Genomic DNA, 17699 nt, shown 5'->3' with positions numbered 1-17699 from the left:
GATTGAGTTTTTTGAAGAAATAATAAAGAGTATTGATGAGGGCAGAGCAGTGGACGTGATCTGTATGAATTTCAGTAAAGCGTTCGACAAGGTTCCCTATGGGAAACTGGTTAGCAAGATTAGATCTCATGGAATACAGGGAGACCTAGCCAGTTGGATACAGAACTGTCTTGAGGGTAGAAGACAGAGGGTGGTGGTGGAGGGTTGTTTTTCAGTCTGGAGGCCTGTGACCAGTATGGTCCACTATTTTTTGTCAATTATATTAATGATTTGGATGTAAGCATAAGAGGTATAGTTAGTAAGTTTGCAGATGACACTAAAATTGGAGATGTAGTGGACTGCAAAGAAGGTTATTTCAGATTACAATGGGATCTTGATCAGATGAGCCAATGGGCTGAGAAGTGGCAGATGGAGTTTAATTTAGATGAATGCGAGGTGTTGCATTTTGGGAAAGCAAATCTTAGCAGGACTTATACACTTAATGGTAAGGTCCTGGGGAATGTTGCTGAACAAAGAGACCTTGGAGTGCAGGTTCATAGCTCCTTGAAAGTGGAGTCGCAGGTAGGTAGGATAGTGAAGAAGGTGTTTGGAATGCTTTCCTTTTTTGGTCAGAGTATTGAGTACAGGAGTTGGGAAGTCTTGTTGCAGCTATACAGGACATTGATTAGGCCACTTTTGGAATATTCTGTGCAATTCTGTTCTCCTTCCTATTGGAAAGATGTTGTGAAACTTGAAAGGGTTCAGAAAAGATTTACAAAAATGTTGCTAGGGTTGAAGGATTTGAGTTATAAGGAGAGGCTGAATAGGCGAGGGCTGTTTCCCCTGGAGCATTGGAGGCTGAGGGGTGACCTTATAGAGGTTTATAAAATCATGAGAGGCATGGATAGGATAAATAGACAAAGTCTCTTCCCTGTGGTAGGGGAGTCCAGAATTAGATGGCATAGGTTTAGGGTGAGAGGGGAAAGATATAAAAGAGACCTAAAAGGCAACTTTTCCATGCAGAGGATTGTACGTGTATGGAATGAGCTGCCAGAGGAATTGGTAGATGCTAGTACTATTACAACGTTTAAAAGGCATCTGGGTGGGTACCTGAATAGGAAGGGTTTGGATGGATATGGGGCGGGTGCTGGCGGGTGGGACTAGATTGGGTTGGGATGTCTGGTTGGCATGAACGAGTTAAACCAAAGAGTCTGTTTCCGTGCTGTACATCTCTATGACTCAATGTCTCTGTAATTGCAATGATATCCCAGTCCCATGTTCCCACCCATGCCTTGAGTTCATCTTCTTTCCCTGTGAGGCCTCTTGCATTGAAATAAATGCAGTTTAATTTATCAGTCCTACTTCGTTCTCTGCTTTGTTCCTGCCTGCCCTAACTGTACCAGTCTCAGACTGATCTCTTTACTCACTGTCTCCCTGAGGCACACCCTCCCCCCCCCCCTTACTAGGTTAAATCCTCCCAAGCAACTCTAGCAAATCTCCCTGCCTTTATATTAGTTCGCTTCCAATTCAAGTTCAGTCCGTCCTTCTTATACAAGTCACTTCAACCCCAGAAGAGATTCCAATGCTCCAAAAATGTGAACCCTTCTCCTTGCACCAGCTCCTCAGCCACACATTAATCTGGTCTATCCTCCTATTCCTATCCTCACTCCTTTGTAGCACTGGGAGTAATCCAGATATTACTACTCTCGAGGACCTCCTTTTTAAATTCCTACCTAACTTCCTATATTGTCCCTTCAGAATCTCATTCTTGCCCCTTCCCATGTCGTTAGTTCCAAGGTATACAACGGCATCCTGCTGGTCCCACTCCCCTTTAAGAATATTTTGCACTCTCTCCGATCGTGGCATCAGGGAAGCAACACACCATTCTGATTTCTTAATGACAGCTGCAGAAATGTCTGTCTGTGCCTCTGACTCAAGAGTTCCCTATCACAATTGATTGTCTGTAGCCTGATGTACCCCTGGTTACTTTACAGCCAGTCAGCTGTGAATTTCACTTTTTGTTAATTTTTCTTAAATGCACTCTTGATATCCAGAAATACTTGAACTCAAACAGAAAAGGCAGCTACTGTGCAGATTCACTCCTGTGTCAGACAGCAGTTTAGGTATTTTTCTCTCTCTCTCTCTCTGTGTCTCTCTCTCTCTCTCTCTTTCTCACACTGACCATGTGGTTGCTGCTTTTGTTCTCTTACTTTCTTTCAAAGTGCCGTTGTTTAGATTTTATTTCCCCAAATTTCCAAAACAACTGAACAGTTTATAAAGTAGTAATTACTGTACCTCAAATTTGACGAAATCACCTCCAACATCTAAAATACCTCAAAAAAGGAGCAGCTCTTACAACCACAATATTTTCCTGTCCTCCATCTTGTACTGTTGCCTTACCTTGGGTGAGTGACTGTGTGGTGCTGAAAATGTGTTGCTGGAAAAGCGCAGCAGGTCAGATAGTATCCAAGGAACAGGAGAATCGACGTTTCAGGCATAAGCCCTTCTTCAGGAATCTTTTCCAGCACCTGCAGTCCTCACTTTCTCCTCCTGAGTGACTGTGTGGAGTTTGCACATTCTCCCTGCATCTGCGTGGGTTTCTGTCAGTGCTCTGGTTTCCTCCCATGGTCCAAAGATGTGCAGGATAGGTGCATTGGCCAGTGGAAATTGCCCACAGTGTCCAGGGATGTGCAGGCAAGGTGGATTAGCCAAGGTGAATACAGGAATAGGATAGGGGACTGGGTCTGGATACGATGCTCTTCAGAGGGTTGGTGTAGACTAAATGGGCAAAATGACCTTTTTCTGCACTGTAGGGATTCAATGATTCTTTTAAATGATACTCCCAGTGCCACACATTGGTAGAAATAAGAACACGCGGGATTGATTGGTTGGAGAACTGATGTAGGAGGGAGGGAATCAGATTTATGTATCATTTGGACCAATTCTGGGACAGATGAGCTCTGTATAAACTAGAAGGATTACATCTTAACAGTACTTGGACAGATATCTTTACAGCGCAATTCGTTAGTGCTGTTGGGGTGGGTTTAAACTAGCTAGTCAGAGGACTGGGAACACGTGGGTAATGTGAATTGGAAGAAAGTGACGCTGGCAATAGAAAGTCAAAAAGCTGCTTGATAAACAGGATGACAGGACAAACAATGCCTCACATCAAGTATGCTTCAAATGTAGAATTATGTCAAAAGGAGAAAGTTAAGGGCTGTCTACTTGAATGTGTTCACCATTCATAACAAAGCAGATGTTCTAAAGATACAAATTAAGATAAATACATATGAGGGAATTGCAAATGCATAAACATGGTGACTGCGGCTCAGAACTGAATATTTAACATTTAGAAAGGACAGATTTGATTGATAAGGCAGTGGAAATGAACTAATAATAAATGATGGGATTGGTAAGGGAACAGCTCAGATCAGAACAAAAATGTGTGGAGTCTGGGTGAAACTAAGAAACAGCAAGGGGCACAGACATTAGAGTCATTTATAGAGCACCAAATAAGAGTGGGAGTGTAGGGGATTCTATTAGTCAGGAGATGGGAAACGTGATAATCATGGGTGAATTTTATCTACCTACAGACTGGGTAAGCAAGCTGACTACTAAAGCCGAGAGGACAAACTGCTGGATGAGTTTCTGTTACAAATGCAGTATGTCGAGCAGCTGACTAGAGGACAAACTATTTTAGATCTCCTATTATGTAATGATAAAGGGCTAATTAATAAACATGCACCAAAAAAAAACCTTCAGGATGGGTGATCACAATGGGATAGAATTTTACATTATGATTGAAAGTGAGGTAGTTCAATCTGAAGCAGGGGTGTTAAATTCAGATAAGGGAAATTATGAACATGGGAGGCAGAATTTGGCTGAGATGTTTGGGACTTGGAGTGCCATGAAGGTTCACTTGTTACTGGATTGATGGGACTGTCTCATGAAGAGAAATTGGACAAACCATCGTTGTATTCTCTAGAGTTTCGAAGAATGTGATTGAAACCGACAAATTATCTAAATGGATAGACAGGATAGACGCAGGTGAGATGTTTACCCTGGTTAAGGAGTCTAGAAACAGTCACAATTTAAAACTTAGGACTGATATGAGAAGAATTATTTTTACTCAAAGGGTTGTGAACATTTGGAATTCTTTACCACTGAGAGATGTGGAAGCTCAGTCCTTAAACATGTTTAAGATAGATGTGATGTAGAGATGCTGGTGTTGGACTGGATTGGACAAGGTCAAAAATCACACTGTTATAGTCCAAGGGGTTTATTTGAAAACATAGTTTCGGAATGCTGTTCCTTCATCAGGTGGTAGTGAGAGAGGAAGACCTTAGACACAGAATTTGTATGGAAAAGATCAAACAGTGATACAACTCATGTGAACGAATTGAACACACCTAAGGTGGCTCTTAAATCTTTCATCAGTTAAAATGAAAGAGCAAGTTTCGATTGATTAATATGCAAATCCCAGAATTTCTTTCAAATCATTTCTGAATATCAGAGACGTAAAAGGGTTATGGGATGGAGTAGGTAAAAGGCATTGGAATGTTCAATAATTTATGATTGTATTGAATAGTGGAGCAGGTTTAATGTGTTGAAAGACCTACTCCTGTTCCAATGTTCTTTTGAAGGATTAGAATCTCCATGTTCTTTTCGTCAGTGGATCAAAACAGCATTTCTAAGAAATTATACAATTTAAGCTCAGTTACGAGATAAGCTACATGGTGATATAATGACTGAAGTATTTATCAAGTTGAGCTTTTATAATGTATAGAAGGAGAGGCTAGAGGCCAGAAGCAGGTCGAGTTCAGAAAAAGTGGTTTGTAACAGCAGAATGCCTGTTATCTTTTGGCAGGGCAAAAGTGAGGACTGCAGATGCTGGAAACCAGAGTTTAGATCAGTGTGGTGCTGGAAAAGCACAGCAGGTCAGGCAGCATCTGAAGAGCAAGAAAATCGACGTTTCGGGCAAAAGCGTTTCATCAGGAAAAGAGGCAGGAAACCTCCAGGGTGGAAAGATAAATGGGGGTGGGGGTGCTGGGGAGAAGGTAGCAAAGAGTACAATAGGTGAATGGGGTGGGGATGGAGGCGATAGGTCAGAGGCGAGGGTGGAGCGGATAGATGGGAAGGGAGATTGGCAGGTAGGACAGGTCATGAGGACAGTGCTGAGTCATGACATCAATGTGGACTTCAGTTTCCTCATTTCCCTTGCCCCCCCACCTTATCCCAGTTCCAACCTTCCAGCTCAGCACTGTCCTCATGACCTGTCCTACCTGCCAATCTCCCTTCCCATCTATCCGCTCCACCCTCCCCTCGGACCTATCACCTCCATCCCCACCCCCATTCATCTATTGTACTCTTTGCTATCTTCTCCCCATCCCCACCCCACCCCACTAATCTCTCTACCCTGGAGGCTTCCTGCCTCTATTCCTGATGAAGGGCTTTTGCCCGAAACGTCAATTTTCCTGCTCCTCGGATGCCACCTGACCTGTTGTGCTTTTCAAGCACCACTCTGATCTAAAAACTGTTATCTTTTGGCAGATCTGGCCATCAGAATTGGAAAGAAATTTTAATCTCCTTTAGCAGTCCAAGTTGACAAGACTTGTAAAAGCCCTGAGATAGTCTTAAGGTTGAGTGTAACAGGGCCAGCGATGTATTTATGTGAATCTTGACGAGAGACAGTAGTGGTGAGAATCACTTCTGGTCAAAGTGGAGAAATTCACTGAAAGGAAATGCCTGCAACTTCTTCAGTTGAGTAAGAGTTAAGACAGGAGTGATTCTTCACTGTGGTTGAGTTTCTGTACAAGAAAAGTGGTTGAATCTTACTTTTTGTTGTTTGTCATGTTTCCAAATTGACTTGTCTATGTAGCATTTACCTAGTCTTGTGTAATAAACTTAAATTATTTTGTTTCAAGTACATTGGCAATCTCTTTTCTCACTCCTTCATGGAGTGTGGGATTTATTGGCTAGCTGTATTTATTGGCAATCCCTAGTTGCCATGAGAAGGTGCTGGTGAGCTGCCTTTTTGAACTGATGCAGTCCATTTGCTATAGGTACACCCAACAGTGTTATTAGGGAATAAAAACTGAAAGAATTGTGGATGTTGTAAAGCAAAAATTGCTGGAGATGTTATTAAGGAGGCAGTTCCAGGATTTTAACCCAGTAACAGTGAAGGAACAGAAATATATTTCCAAATCAGGAGAGTGAATGTGTTCTGTGACTGACCAAAATGGTAATCAAATTGCATTTTAAAAAAGCCTTACGGTTTATGGAGCCAGGTTTCATTCTGGAGTTTGACTTATCCAGTCTTGCCATCAGCTGGGATCAGTGTTTAAACAGGTAGATCTCCAGAACATGGCTTGTCCTAATCTGACAGACTTGCATCCAGGCGACATAAGGCCATAAGACGTAGGGGCAGAAATTAGGCCATTCAGCCCATCGAGTCTGCTCTGCCATTCAACTCATGGCTGATATGTTTCTCAACCCCATTCTCCTGCTTCCTCCTTGTAACCCTTGATCCCCTTGACAATCAAGAACCTATCTGTCTCCGTCTTAAATATACTCAATGACCTGGCTTCCACAGCCTTCTGTGGCAGTGAATTCCACAGATTCACCACTCTCTGGCTGAAGAAGTCTCTCCTTATATCCATTCTAAAACATCTTCCCTTTATTCTAAGTCTGTGCCCTCAGGTCCTAGTATCTCCTATCAATGGAAACATCTTCCTAACATCTACTCTGTCCAGGCCATTCAATATTCTGTAAGGTTCAATTAGATTCATCCTCATCCTTCTAAACTCCATCGAATAAAGACCCAGAGTCCTCAAACGTATCTCATATGTTAAGCTTTTCATTCCTGGGACCATTCTCATGAACCTCCTCTGAACCTGCTCCAGGGCCAGTGCATTCTTCCCGAGATAGGGCCCAAAACTCCGCACAATACTCCAAATATAGTCTGAGGGGAAGGGAGGTATAATAAAGCAATTGATGCTCTGAGGCAACAATTATAGGACACATTTCCACCTCTATTATTCCCGTCCCACCTGTTTGGAGTGATAAAATGACGGAGCATTGCATGTCTGGCAAAACCTATCCCCCCAGCCGCTTCCGTGGAACTGGCTGTCAGATTCTCGGAATAATAAAGACTGTAAACACCCAGTCAGTCAGGTAGCGTCATTAGGGAAATACTCAGCGTTTCAGGCATGAGGAACCGTCCCCAAAACTAGAATTTCGCGAGAATTTGGCTCCTACTTGCCTCTGTGCGCTGTGAGTGTCGTTGTCCCACGTCCCCGGAGCACCTTGATGGAAGTTTTGTTTTTTTTTAAAACAAGGAATGTGCCTAGATTAGCCCGGAATGAAGTAAGGATTAATTCACACCCTCGCCCATGACATTCAGATAAACCAGTCACTGCAACACCAGGAAACTGCGGCTCGGTCCGTTTGAATGGTATTCAACATTATAACTGATGCACTCTGCGTGTCTCTTTAAAATTAAAAAAAAGTTTTTTAAGAAAAGGAAGATTCCCATATTGTTTAAAGAACAACTCCAAGGTGCAACTTGCCAGACCTCAACTCTCAGCTCAGAGGGTTCGTAAAATTTGAAATAAAATAAATCCACTTAAATTCCGATAAAGAAGATTTAAAATAGCCTCTTTCACAAGCTTGTGTTAGAATCAAAACCTCTTTCTCCGCCACAGTGTTTGTAACTTTACCCCAACTCTCCAAACGTTGTCCGGTGTATCAACTGAAAGAGTTACCTGTTCGGTGTTGGTGGGAAAATGACTGCTTCCAGATTTCCCCTCTACTAATCGAGCGATAATTACTTGTAGTGAATGTTGGAAATGCTACAGCTACTTGCAGAAAGGATCTGTAATGCAATACATTTAGCCTCCAAGCTGACAATGCAGCTGTACAGACCGGTTACCTGTTTGTTTCTCAATCTCTCACACACATAGCTTCCCGGGGTGGGAACCAGGAGAAGGTGTGGTTTTGCAAACAACAAGTTGATGTAATTTTCGAGGACACCGCCCCTTACGGCACACGGTCCTCCTCATGGTCGGATTGAAATTTGAATTCAGCGTCAGAATATAGTTTCGAGCTGAATGGCATATCATTGTAGGGTTAAAATGTTGTGCAAAAGGAGGATAGAATCCCTACAGTGTGGAAACAGGCCATTCGACCCATTGAGTGCTCACCGACCATCCAGGAAGATCCAACCCAGACATATCCCGCATCCCTGGATACTATGTGGCAATTTAGCATGGGCAATCCACTTAACCTGCACATCTTTGGACTGTGGAAGGAAAGGGGAGCACTCGGAGGAAACCCACGCAGGTACGGGGAGAATGTGCAAACTCCATACAGATAGTTGCCCAGGGTGGAATCGAATCCGGATCCCTGTAGCTGTGAGGCAGCAGTGTTGCCCCAAATGGGTGGCTTGAGAAAGGTAAACTATTTTCACACAGCTGATATTTGGGGTATGAAATGCATTGTAATGTGATGGAGAGAGGTTCAATTGAGGCATTCAAGAAGGCATTGGATGATTATTTGGGTAAAAATGGTGTGGAAGGGTATGGGGAATACAGAGGGTAAGTGACTGGTGCAGGCATGATGGGCTGAATGGCCTCTTTGTAATAATTCTGTGATTCATTGCTTGATGTTTCTATCATGTCAAGTGCTGTGTTGGCCAAAGTCCTATCCAGAATAATACATTCATCTTTAGCACCTCCTGAAATATTAGAGAGGCTACAATGTCAACAGATTGACACTGGGGCCTCAAGTATTAAGTCAGGAGCACATAAGATTGTAATCCCTTGACTTTAGAAAGCAGGCCATACCTAGTTGCTCGTATGTACTTGTTTACTCTAAGAAACTTTTAGTTAGACCATCAAATTATCATCAAGCATGCCCTCCAGTTTCTTCCACTTACAAAGGATGATGGTAACAACATTCATTAAGAGCAGCAGTGCATATAGCTTTTTGAGCTGTACTGCTGGCACCCCCATATAACAAGGTGAACACTAGGTGGCACTAAGTTTGCAGGCGCAGCCATTGACGGCAAGTGGGCCTCTCCTTGGACATGGAGCCTCTGGAAGGGACACTCTCTCTCCATTTTGACATTAGGGAGTCATTGAAAGACTGCCTCCATGTAGCTGGCGATTTCCACACATGATTCCAAGATGTGACTGCTGTTTTGATCTGCAAATTTGCTGGAGTGTTATCGCAGAATCAATCAGAAATTTAGAATTCAATTGTCTTTCTCAAGATGTAAGAATCCAAAGAGAACCAGAAACTGGACGAATACTGCAAGAAATTTCAGCATAATTCACTTTGCTTTGAGGAGCAATGCTACATTGCAGTTGACACAGTGTCCATTTTGCTTTGATTGTGATGAGACTGAAGACACCATTTTGAGTAGAACTCTGAGTCTCCCAACAGAGAGAAAAAGAACTCATCCGAGGGATAGGTAAAGGAAAACTAGATGAAGAGCTGCAGTGCTGAACCTGCACAAAAAAATAAACAAGCCTTCAGGCCTTCCCAGAAACTTTTCTATTCTGTCCCAACTGTGGGGAAAACCTCAAATTGACTACACAAGCTGTTGCAGCCGCTGAATTCTGACTTCAGATTTTCAATCCCTTCATCTCGAAAAGAGAAATATTCAATCATACCCGGCCTGCCATGATAACATTTCTTGATTTCGTCTTTTATAAATTAGTTGTATTTGTACCTACTTTTAAACTTTATTTTGTTTGCTAACAACTTTATCACTTTTAATTGAATGACCAACCAATGTAAGTAGTTTTGAAATAAATGAACTTTTGTCTCCTTTTAGCTAAAAGATGTGCAGTGGTTATTTTCAAATTGGAACACTTGAAAAGTAAAAGAGGGGTTGCTAAATGAGCAAACAAATTCACAGCTCACAGACCACTCTGTGGATGTGCCAGATTTGGCTGTGGCAGCACCCATGCAGACGTTTAATCTTTTCAAAAAAGTCTTTTCAAAAAGGTTGTTTCTCAAGGCAACTGCTGGTCATGGCAGATGGAGTTTAATTTGGATAAATGCAATTTATTACATTTTGGCAAAACCATCCAGGGCAGGACTTATACAATTAAAAGTGGGGCCTTGGAGTGTTGTAGAACAGAGAGATCTTGAGGTTCAGGTCCATCATTTTTTGAAGTTTGCGTCAGACATAGACAATGTGGTTAAGAAGGTGTATAATACATTTGCCTTCATTGCTCAGATCTTTCAGTACAGGAGTTGGGAAGTTATGTTGAGGTTGTAAAGGATGTTGGTGAGGGCTGTTCTGGAATACTGTGTGCATTTCTCTTTTCCTTGTTATGGGAAGGGTATATTAAGCTGGAGAGGGTTCAGAAGAGATTTACCAGTACTTTGCTGGGAATGGAAAGTTAAAGTTATAGAGAGAGACTGGATAGGCTGGAATCTTTTTCACTGAAGCAGCTGAGATTTAGGGGTGACCTTATAGAGGTCTTCAAAATCATGAGGGGTATGCATAAGGTGAATAGCAAGAGTCTTTTCTCTAGGGTGGGGGATTTCAAAACCAGGGGGTTCATTTTTAAGGTGAGAGAGGAAACATTTTAAAAGGACGTGAGGGGCAACTCTTTTACACACAGTGGTTCACATGTGAAATGAACTTCCAGAGGAAGATGCAGGTACAGTTACAATGTTTAAATGAAATGTTTGGAGGGATATGGGTCAGGCACAGGCAGGTGGGACTGGTTTTGGGATTATAGTCAGCATGGAATGGTTGAATTGAATACCACTGTTTCTATGTGGAATGACTCAATCTCATGCTTTAGCATTGACGGAGTAATTTTACAGGATAGCCAGAATTGACCAAACAGAGGAAGTTATAGAAAGGGTTATGATTTGGAGGTACCGGTGTTGGACTGGGGTGTACAAAGTTAAAAAATCGCACAACACCAGGTTATAGTCCAACAAGTTTATTTGGAAGCACTAGCTATCGGAGTGGTTCTCCTTCATCAGGTGGTTGACAATCACCTGATGAAGGAGCAGCCCTCCGAAAGCTAGTGCTTCCAAATAAACCTGTTGGATTATAACCTGGTGTTGTGTGATTTTTAAATTTAGAGAAAGGGTGGTTGTGTTGAATCAGCACAGTACAGAATGAATTGTGCATTTTGGGTACATTTCAATATGCTTGTTTACTTAAGGTGGATGTCAACAAAATGAAAAGCATGTTTATCATCCATTGGTATGCTGGTATCAAGGATTCCATTGTGATGATGGGCTTGTATTTTTGACATCAACACTACCCATACTGGAACAAGGTTAAAGTATTTCACAAGCTCTGTAGTAAGTGTCAGTTATTACCTCCTCCAATTATACCAGGCCTTTTGTGCAAACACTGATTCATGTTGGCCTACAGGTTCTGCTTGTTTCACTTCGCTGTCTTGCCTATTGTTCCTATAGATGCTGAGGCAATAAGAGAGGAATTTGAACTCCACCCTCAGGTGACTGTCTGTGTGGAGTTTGTACATTCTCCCCGTGTCTGTGTGTATTTCCTCCAGTGCTCTGGTTTCCTCCCACAATCCAAAGATGTGCAGGTTCGGTGAATTAACCATGCTAATTCATCCAAAATGTTCAGGGATGTTTAGGTTAGATGCATTAGTCAGGGGTAAATGTTGAGTAATAGGGTAGGGGGATGGGTCTGGGAGAGTTACTCTTCAGAAGATCGGTTTGAACTTGGGTCAAACGGCATGTTTCCACACTGTAGGGATTCTATGATTCCATCTCTTAAGTGTATGAGGCAGTGTATGCTGATGTAAATTAGGATGCACCTCTGCATCTGGGAAGGATCTTGTTGCCCACAATGGACTCTCGTCCAAGTCAGAAGACTGAAGAGGCCCTTTCCAGCTATGTTCAATCAAGAGTGAGCCTTCAGTACCCATAAGAAAGGGCCTTTCCTATGTCCTATCCTGCAGTCCTGACCCCAGCTGTGAACAATTATCTGCCCCAAATTCTAAGTCCTGCATTTAACTTGGACCAGCAACTTCCTGACTTTCTGCCACTTCCCAGCATCATGTTGCCACTCATTTCAAGAAAGAAGTCACCAAGCCAGATAAGAAAGCGGTGATAGCTGAGTAATATTATTGCTGGACTGTTAATCCAAAGACCCAGGTAAAGTTCTGGGGCCCCAGGTTTGAATCTCGCTCTGGCAGGTGGTGGAATTTGAATTCAATAAAATCTGGGGTTAAGGGTCTAATGATGCATGATTTGATTTTTGGGCAAAACCCATCTGGTTCACTAATGTCCTTGAGGGAAGGAACTGCCATCCTTCTCTGGTTTGGCCTACATGTAACTCAAGATCCACAGCAATGTAGTTGACTCTTAACTGCCCTCTGGGCCATTAGGGACGGGCAGTAAATGCTGGCCTAGCCAGCGACAGCCTTGTCCCATAAATTAATAAAATTAAAATCATGTGAAAAATGAGCTGGCAACCCCTGACAGGCTGAAACTCACTGACTGATGTTCCCACCCAGTCACTGGAATTCCCATGTGAGTGTTGCTGAGCTGTTGTTCCATCCCTATGACTTATTTGCATGCATGCACTCCAGTAAAGAGTGAATGGATAGCTAATGTGGAGTCCCTCCTAACAATGTCCAGACTTGATCCAATTCTCAACTCTCTGACAACTTGAGCTAAGCAAGAATCCTGCGGTTTATATCCTAACGTGCATCTTCCTGTTCGCCATTTATCCTTAGACTCGCCAAACCACATTGGGTTTTGGACTGGCAAATCTTCAAATTAAAAAGTCATCCACCTTTTAAATCTTTCCAGAACTTGCCCTCCTCTATTTGTAACCTCCTCTAACCTGCCACCCTCTGAGAACACTGCACAATCTCACAGAATCATTCTGTATACAGAAGGGGCCCTTTGGTCTTTTGAGTCCTTACCACCAAAAATATGTTCCTACTTTTAGTAGTTCCACTTTCTTGCACTAAGCCCATAGCCTGGAATGTTATGACACATCAAATGCTCATCCAAGTACTTTTTTAAAAGTTCCACATTTCCTCCCTCAACTATCCTTCCAGGCAGTGCATTCCAGACCCCATCACCCTTTGAGTGAAAAGGTTTTTTTCTCAAAACCACTTTAAACCTCCTGCCTTTCACCTTAAAATTATGTCCCACTGTTATTGACCCTTTGACTAGGGGAATTAGCTGCTTTCTATTCACCTTGTCCATGCCCCTCATATTCTTATACACATCTATCAGGTCTTCCCTCAACCTTCTCTGCTCCAAAACTCTTTTGCATCCTTCCGTCCATTGTCAACGCCCTTACATACAGCAGTCTAGAATTTAAGCACCGGAAATTTCCCTTCTAAGTCTCTCCATTTCCATTTTGAAGACCACCTTAAAGTCTCTCTCTCTCTGACTAAGCTTTCAGGTATTTGTCCTAATGGCTCCTCTTTCATGTATCAGTGTCAATTTTATGATGGAACAAAGAACAAAGAAAGAACAAAGAAAATTTACAGCCGAGGAACTGGCCCTTCAGCCTTCCAAGCCTGAGCTGATCCAAAGCCACTGTCTAAACCTATTGCCCAATTCCTAAGCATCTGTATCCCTCTGCCCCCCACCTACTCATGCATCTGTAAATGAATCTACCATGCCTACCTCTACTACCTCTGCTGGCAACGCGTTCCAGGCACCCACCACCCTCTGTGTAAAGTACTTGCCACGTATATCCCCCTTAAACTTTGCACCTCTCACCTAGAACGCGTGAGCTCTCGTTATTGAATCCCTCACCCTGAGAAAAAACTTATCTCTATCTACCTGTCTATACCCTTTATCATTTTGTAAACCTCAATCAGGTCCCCCCCCCTCAATCTCCTTTTTTCTATTGAAAACAATCCTAACCTACTCAACCTCTCTTCATAGCTAGCACCTTCCATACCAGGCAACATCCTTGTAAACCTTCTCTGCACCGTCTCCAAAGCGTCCTCATCCTTTTGGTAATGTGGCGACCAGAACTGTGCACAGTATTCTAAATGCAGCCGAACCAAAGTGTTGTACAATTTTAACATGACCTGCCAGCTCTTATATCAATACCCTGTCCGATGAAGGCAAGCATACCAAAAGCCTTCTCGACCACTCTATCCACCTGTGCAGCCACCTTCAGAGTGCAGTGGACCTGAACTCCAGATCTCTCTGCTCATCAACTTTTCCCAAGGCTCTTCTGTTTACTGTATAGTTCGCTCTAGAGTTAGACTTCCCAAAATGCATCACCTCACATTTGCCTAGATTAAACTCCATCTGCCACTTCTCCGCCCAACTCTCCAATCTATCTATATTCTCCTGTATTCTTTGACAGTCTCCTATGCTTTCTGCTATTCCACCAATCTTCGTGTCATCTGCAAACAAGCGCCATAAGGATTTTGAGTGATTTGAAATGTTGAAATTGTGATTTAAATGCAAGTTGTTGTTGCAGTGCTCATCTTTGGGGATTATCTAACCCAGAGCAAACTGAGATTCAGATAAGAGCCTGGTCTACTGTATGTAGCTCAATACTGCACTGTATACTTAATGGTAGCAATGAGCTTTGTTTTGTCCCCACTGGTTCAGTAAGTTCTGCACACCTCTACTCAGCAATGGGTCTAAAAAGTGCTCTATCCCAAACCTATTTGTAGCCCGTTAATGGATGAAGGCTATCCAATAGCCATAATATGAGTTTATCTTCCAAAAGTCCTGTAGTGATGGTTTTCATGTGAGGATTTTCATGGGCATCTCAGTGGTATGGGGGTGGCACGTTGGCTCAGTGGCTAGCACTGCTGCCTCATAGTGTCAGGGATCCGTGTTCGAATCCAGTCTCAGGTGACTGTCTGTGTGGAGATTGCACTTTCTTGTTGTGTGTACATGGGTTTGCTCTGGTTTGCTCTCACAATCCAAAGTTGTGCAGGGTCGGTCGATTTTAAATTTTTTAGATTACATTACAGTGTGGAAACAGGCCCTTCGGCCCAACAAGTCCACACCGACCCGCCAAAGCGTAACCCACCCATACCCCTACATTTACCCCTTACCTAACACTACGGGCAATTTAGCATGGCCAATTCACCTGACCTGCACATCTTTGGACTGTGGGAGGAAACCGGAGCACCCGGAGGAAACCCACGCAGACACGGGGAGAACGTGCAAACTCCGCACAGTCAGTTGCCTGAGGCGGGAATTGAACCCAGGTCTCTGGCGCTGTGAGGCAGCAGTACTAACCACTGTGCCACCGTGCCGCCCACCCTGTGCCACCGTGCTGCCCACCCTGTGCCACCGTGCCGCCCACCCTGTGCCACCGTGCCGCCCACCATGATAAATTGACCATGATAAATTGCTCATAGTGTCCAGGGATGAGCAGGCTAGGTGGATTAGTCAGGTGAGATACAGGGCAACAGTGATATGCTGAGGAATCTGGGTGGAAAGCCCTATGGAGGGTTCATGTGGATTCGATGACCGAATAGCCTGCTTCCACACAATAGGGATTCAATGATCCATCAATTGAGGACTTGACTATAAATCGCTAAAGTGAATCTACATTGTCGAGAGAATGGAGAAGGATGATAATTGGGGACAAAATCCATGCTAGGAGAGAAAGTGAGAACTGCAGATCAGATTCGAAAAGTGTGGCACTGGATAAGTACAGCAGGTCAGGCAGCATCCCAGGAGTGGGAGAGTCGATGGAAGGGCTTATGCCTGAAACATCAATTCTCCTCCTCCTCCTCCGATGCTACCTGACCTGCTGTGCTTTTCCAGCGCCACACTTTTCAGATCCATACTAGGAGTCCAGAGATGGTTAAAGTCAAAACTGTCTGTTGCAAGGATGCAGACAAGAGATTCAAACTCCAAATTCTCTTCTTCACAGTTTATCTCTCGCTGCCTCGCTCTCACTCTCTTGCTCTTTCTCTCTCGCTCTCGCTCTCGTTTTCTCTCTTTCTTGCTCTCCCTCTCTCTCTCCCTCACTCTCTCTCTCTCCCCCCCTCATTTGAAGTTTCCCAAAATCACACTTTAAAAATCCCAAGCTTCTCTCTCTCTTTCTATCTCTCAAAGTTTCTGTGAGTCTGTTCCTAAGCTCCTTGCTGTTGCACATTAGGCAAAGGAAGACTTATTTATACATAATTCTAAAAAGAATGGACACAGCTGGCTTCAAACATTCTTTGGCTTCGCTGCATCACTGTTGGCTTCTTCATCATCTTCTCAGTTAGGTATATCCTGTCACATTCTCACAGACAAACATGCTGATAGAAAAACACAAGAGGACCAGCTCGAACTGGATTTGCCTTTTCCTTTTACATATCAATCCTTATCGGCGCCTGGTTAATTTATGATTCTCTTACAGCTTTTGCTGGACATTCTAGGTTTGGAACCTGAATGACCAAATTAAATACTATAAATATTAGATTATAGTCCTATAGATTACCATTATTAGTCCTATAGATTACCTATTCTCATAGAGTCATAAAGTCATACAGCACAGAAACAGACCCTTGGTCAAACCAGTCCGTGTCAATAACAAACTAAATTAGTTCCATCTGCCTGCACTTGGCCCAGATCCCTCCAAACATTTCTTGTTTATGTACTTATCTTTTAAATGTTCCTGCATCCATCACTTCCTCTGGAAGTTCCTTCCACACATGAACCACTCTCTGTGTAAAAGAAAGTGCCCCTCATGTCTTTTTAAAATTTCTTTCCTCTCACCTGGAAAAATGTATGCCCGCTAGTCTTGAAATCCCCCACCCTAGGCAAAAGATACCTGCCATTCATCTTATCCATGCCCCTCCTGGATCTGGAGAGCAGTAACAGGATAGGTCAGAGTCAGCATGGATTTATGAAAGGGAAATTATGCTTGACTAATCTGGAATTTTTTGAGGATGTAACTCTGAAGATGGACAGGGGAGATCCAGTGGATGTAGTGTACCTGGACTTTCAGAAAGCCTTTGATAAAGTCCCACATAGGAGGTTAGTGAGCAAAATTAGGGCGCATGGTATTGGGGGTAAAGTACTGACTTGGATTGAAAATTGGTTGGCTGACAGGAAACAAAGAGTAGTGATAAACGGCTCCCTTTCAGAATGGCAGGCGGTGACCAGTGAGGTACTGCAAGGATCAGTGCTGGGACCGCAGCTTTTTACAATATATATTAATGATATAGAAGATGGTATTAATAGTAACATTAGCAAATTTGCTGATGATACAAAGCTGGGCGGCAGGGTGAAATGTGAGGAGGATGTTAGGAGATTACAGGGTGACCTGGACAGGTTAGGTGAGTGGACAGATGCATGGCAGATGCAGTTTAATGTGGATAAATGTATGGTTATCCACTTTGGTAGCAAGAACAGGAAGGCAGATTACTACCTAAATGGAGTCAAGTTGGTAAAGGGGCAGTACAAAGAGATCTGGGTGTTTTTGTACACCAGTCAATGAAGGCAAGCATGCAGGTACAGCAGGTAGTGAAGAAAGCTAATAGCATGCTGGCCTTCATAACAAGAGGGATTGACTATAGAAGCAAAGAGCTTCTTCTACAGCTATACAGGGCCCTGGTGAGACCGCACCTGGAATGTTGTGTGCAGTTCTGGTCTCCAAATTTGAGGAAAGACATTCTGGCTATTGAGGGAGTGCAGCGTAGGTTCACGAGGTCAATTCCTGGAATGGCGGGACTATCTTATGTTGAAAGATTGGAGCGACTGGGCTTGTATAC

At 43.2% G+C, this 17699-nt stretch overlaps 1 protein-coding gene across 2 annotated transcripts in view; it reads right to left on the bottom strand.

Moving 5' to 3' along the window:
• The window catches only part of LOC122558569 (endonuclease/exonuclease/phosphatase family domain-containing protein 1-like), a 64421-nt gene extending 56522 nt beyond the window's left edge, over positions 1 to 7899 (bottom strand). For both annotated transcript variants that reach the window (XM_043707314.2, XM_043707313.2), the window contains exon 1: positions 7743 to 7899. The gene's annotated coding sequence lies outside the window, so the exon portion shown is untranslated. The remainder of the gene's footprint in view (positions 1 to 7742) is intronic.
• Between the last annotated feature and the right edge of the window lie 9800 nt (positions 7900 to 17699).

The sequence above is a fragment of the Chiloscyllium plagiosum genome, unplaced genomic scaffold (genome assembly GCF_037043375.1).
Source record: "Chiloscyllium plagiosum isolate Xiang-an unplaced genomic scaffold, Cpla_swu_hap1 HiC_scaffold_17, whole genome shotgun sequence".
Classification (NCBI taxonomy): domain Eukaryota; kingdom Metazoa; phylum Chordata; class Chondrichthyes; order Orectolobiformes; family Hemiscylliidae; genus Chiloscyllium; species Chiloscyllium plagiosum.
Note: the sequence above shows the minus strand (reverse complement) of the source record. Positions and strands in the feature narration are given on the sequence as shown.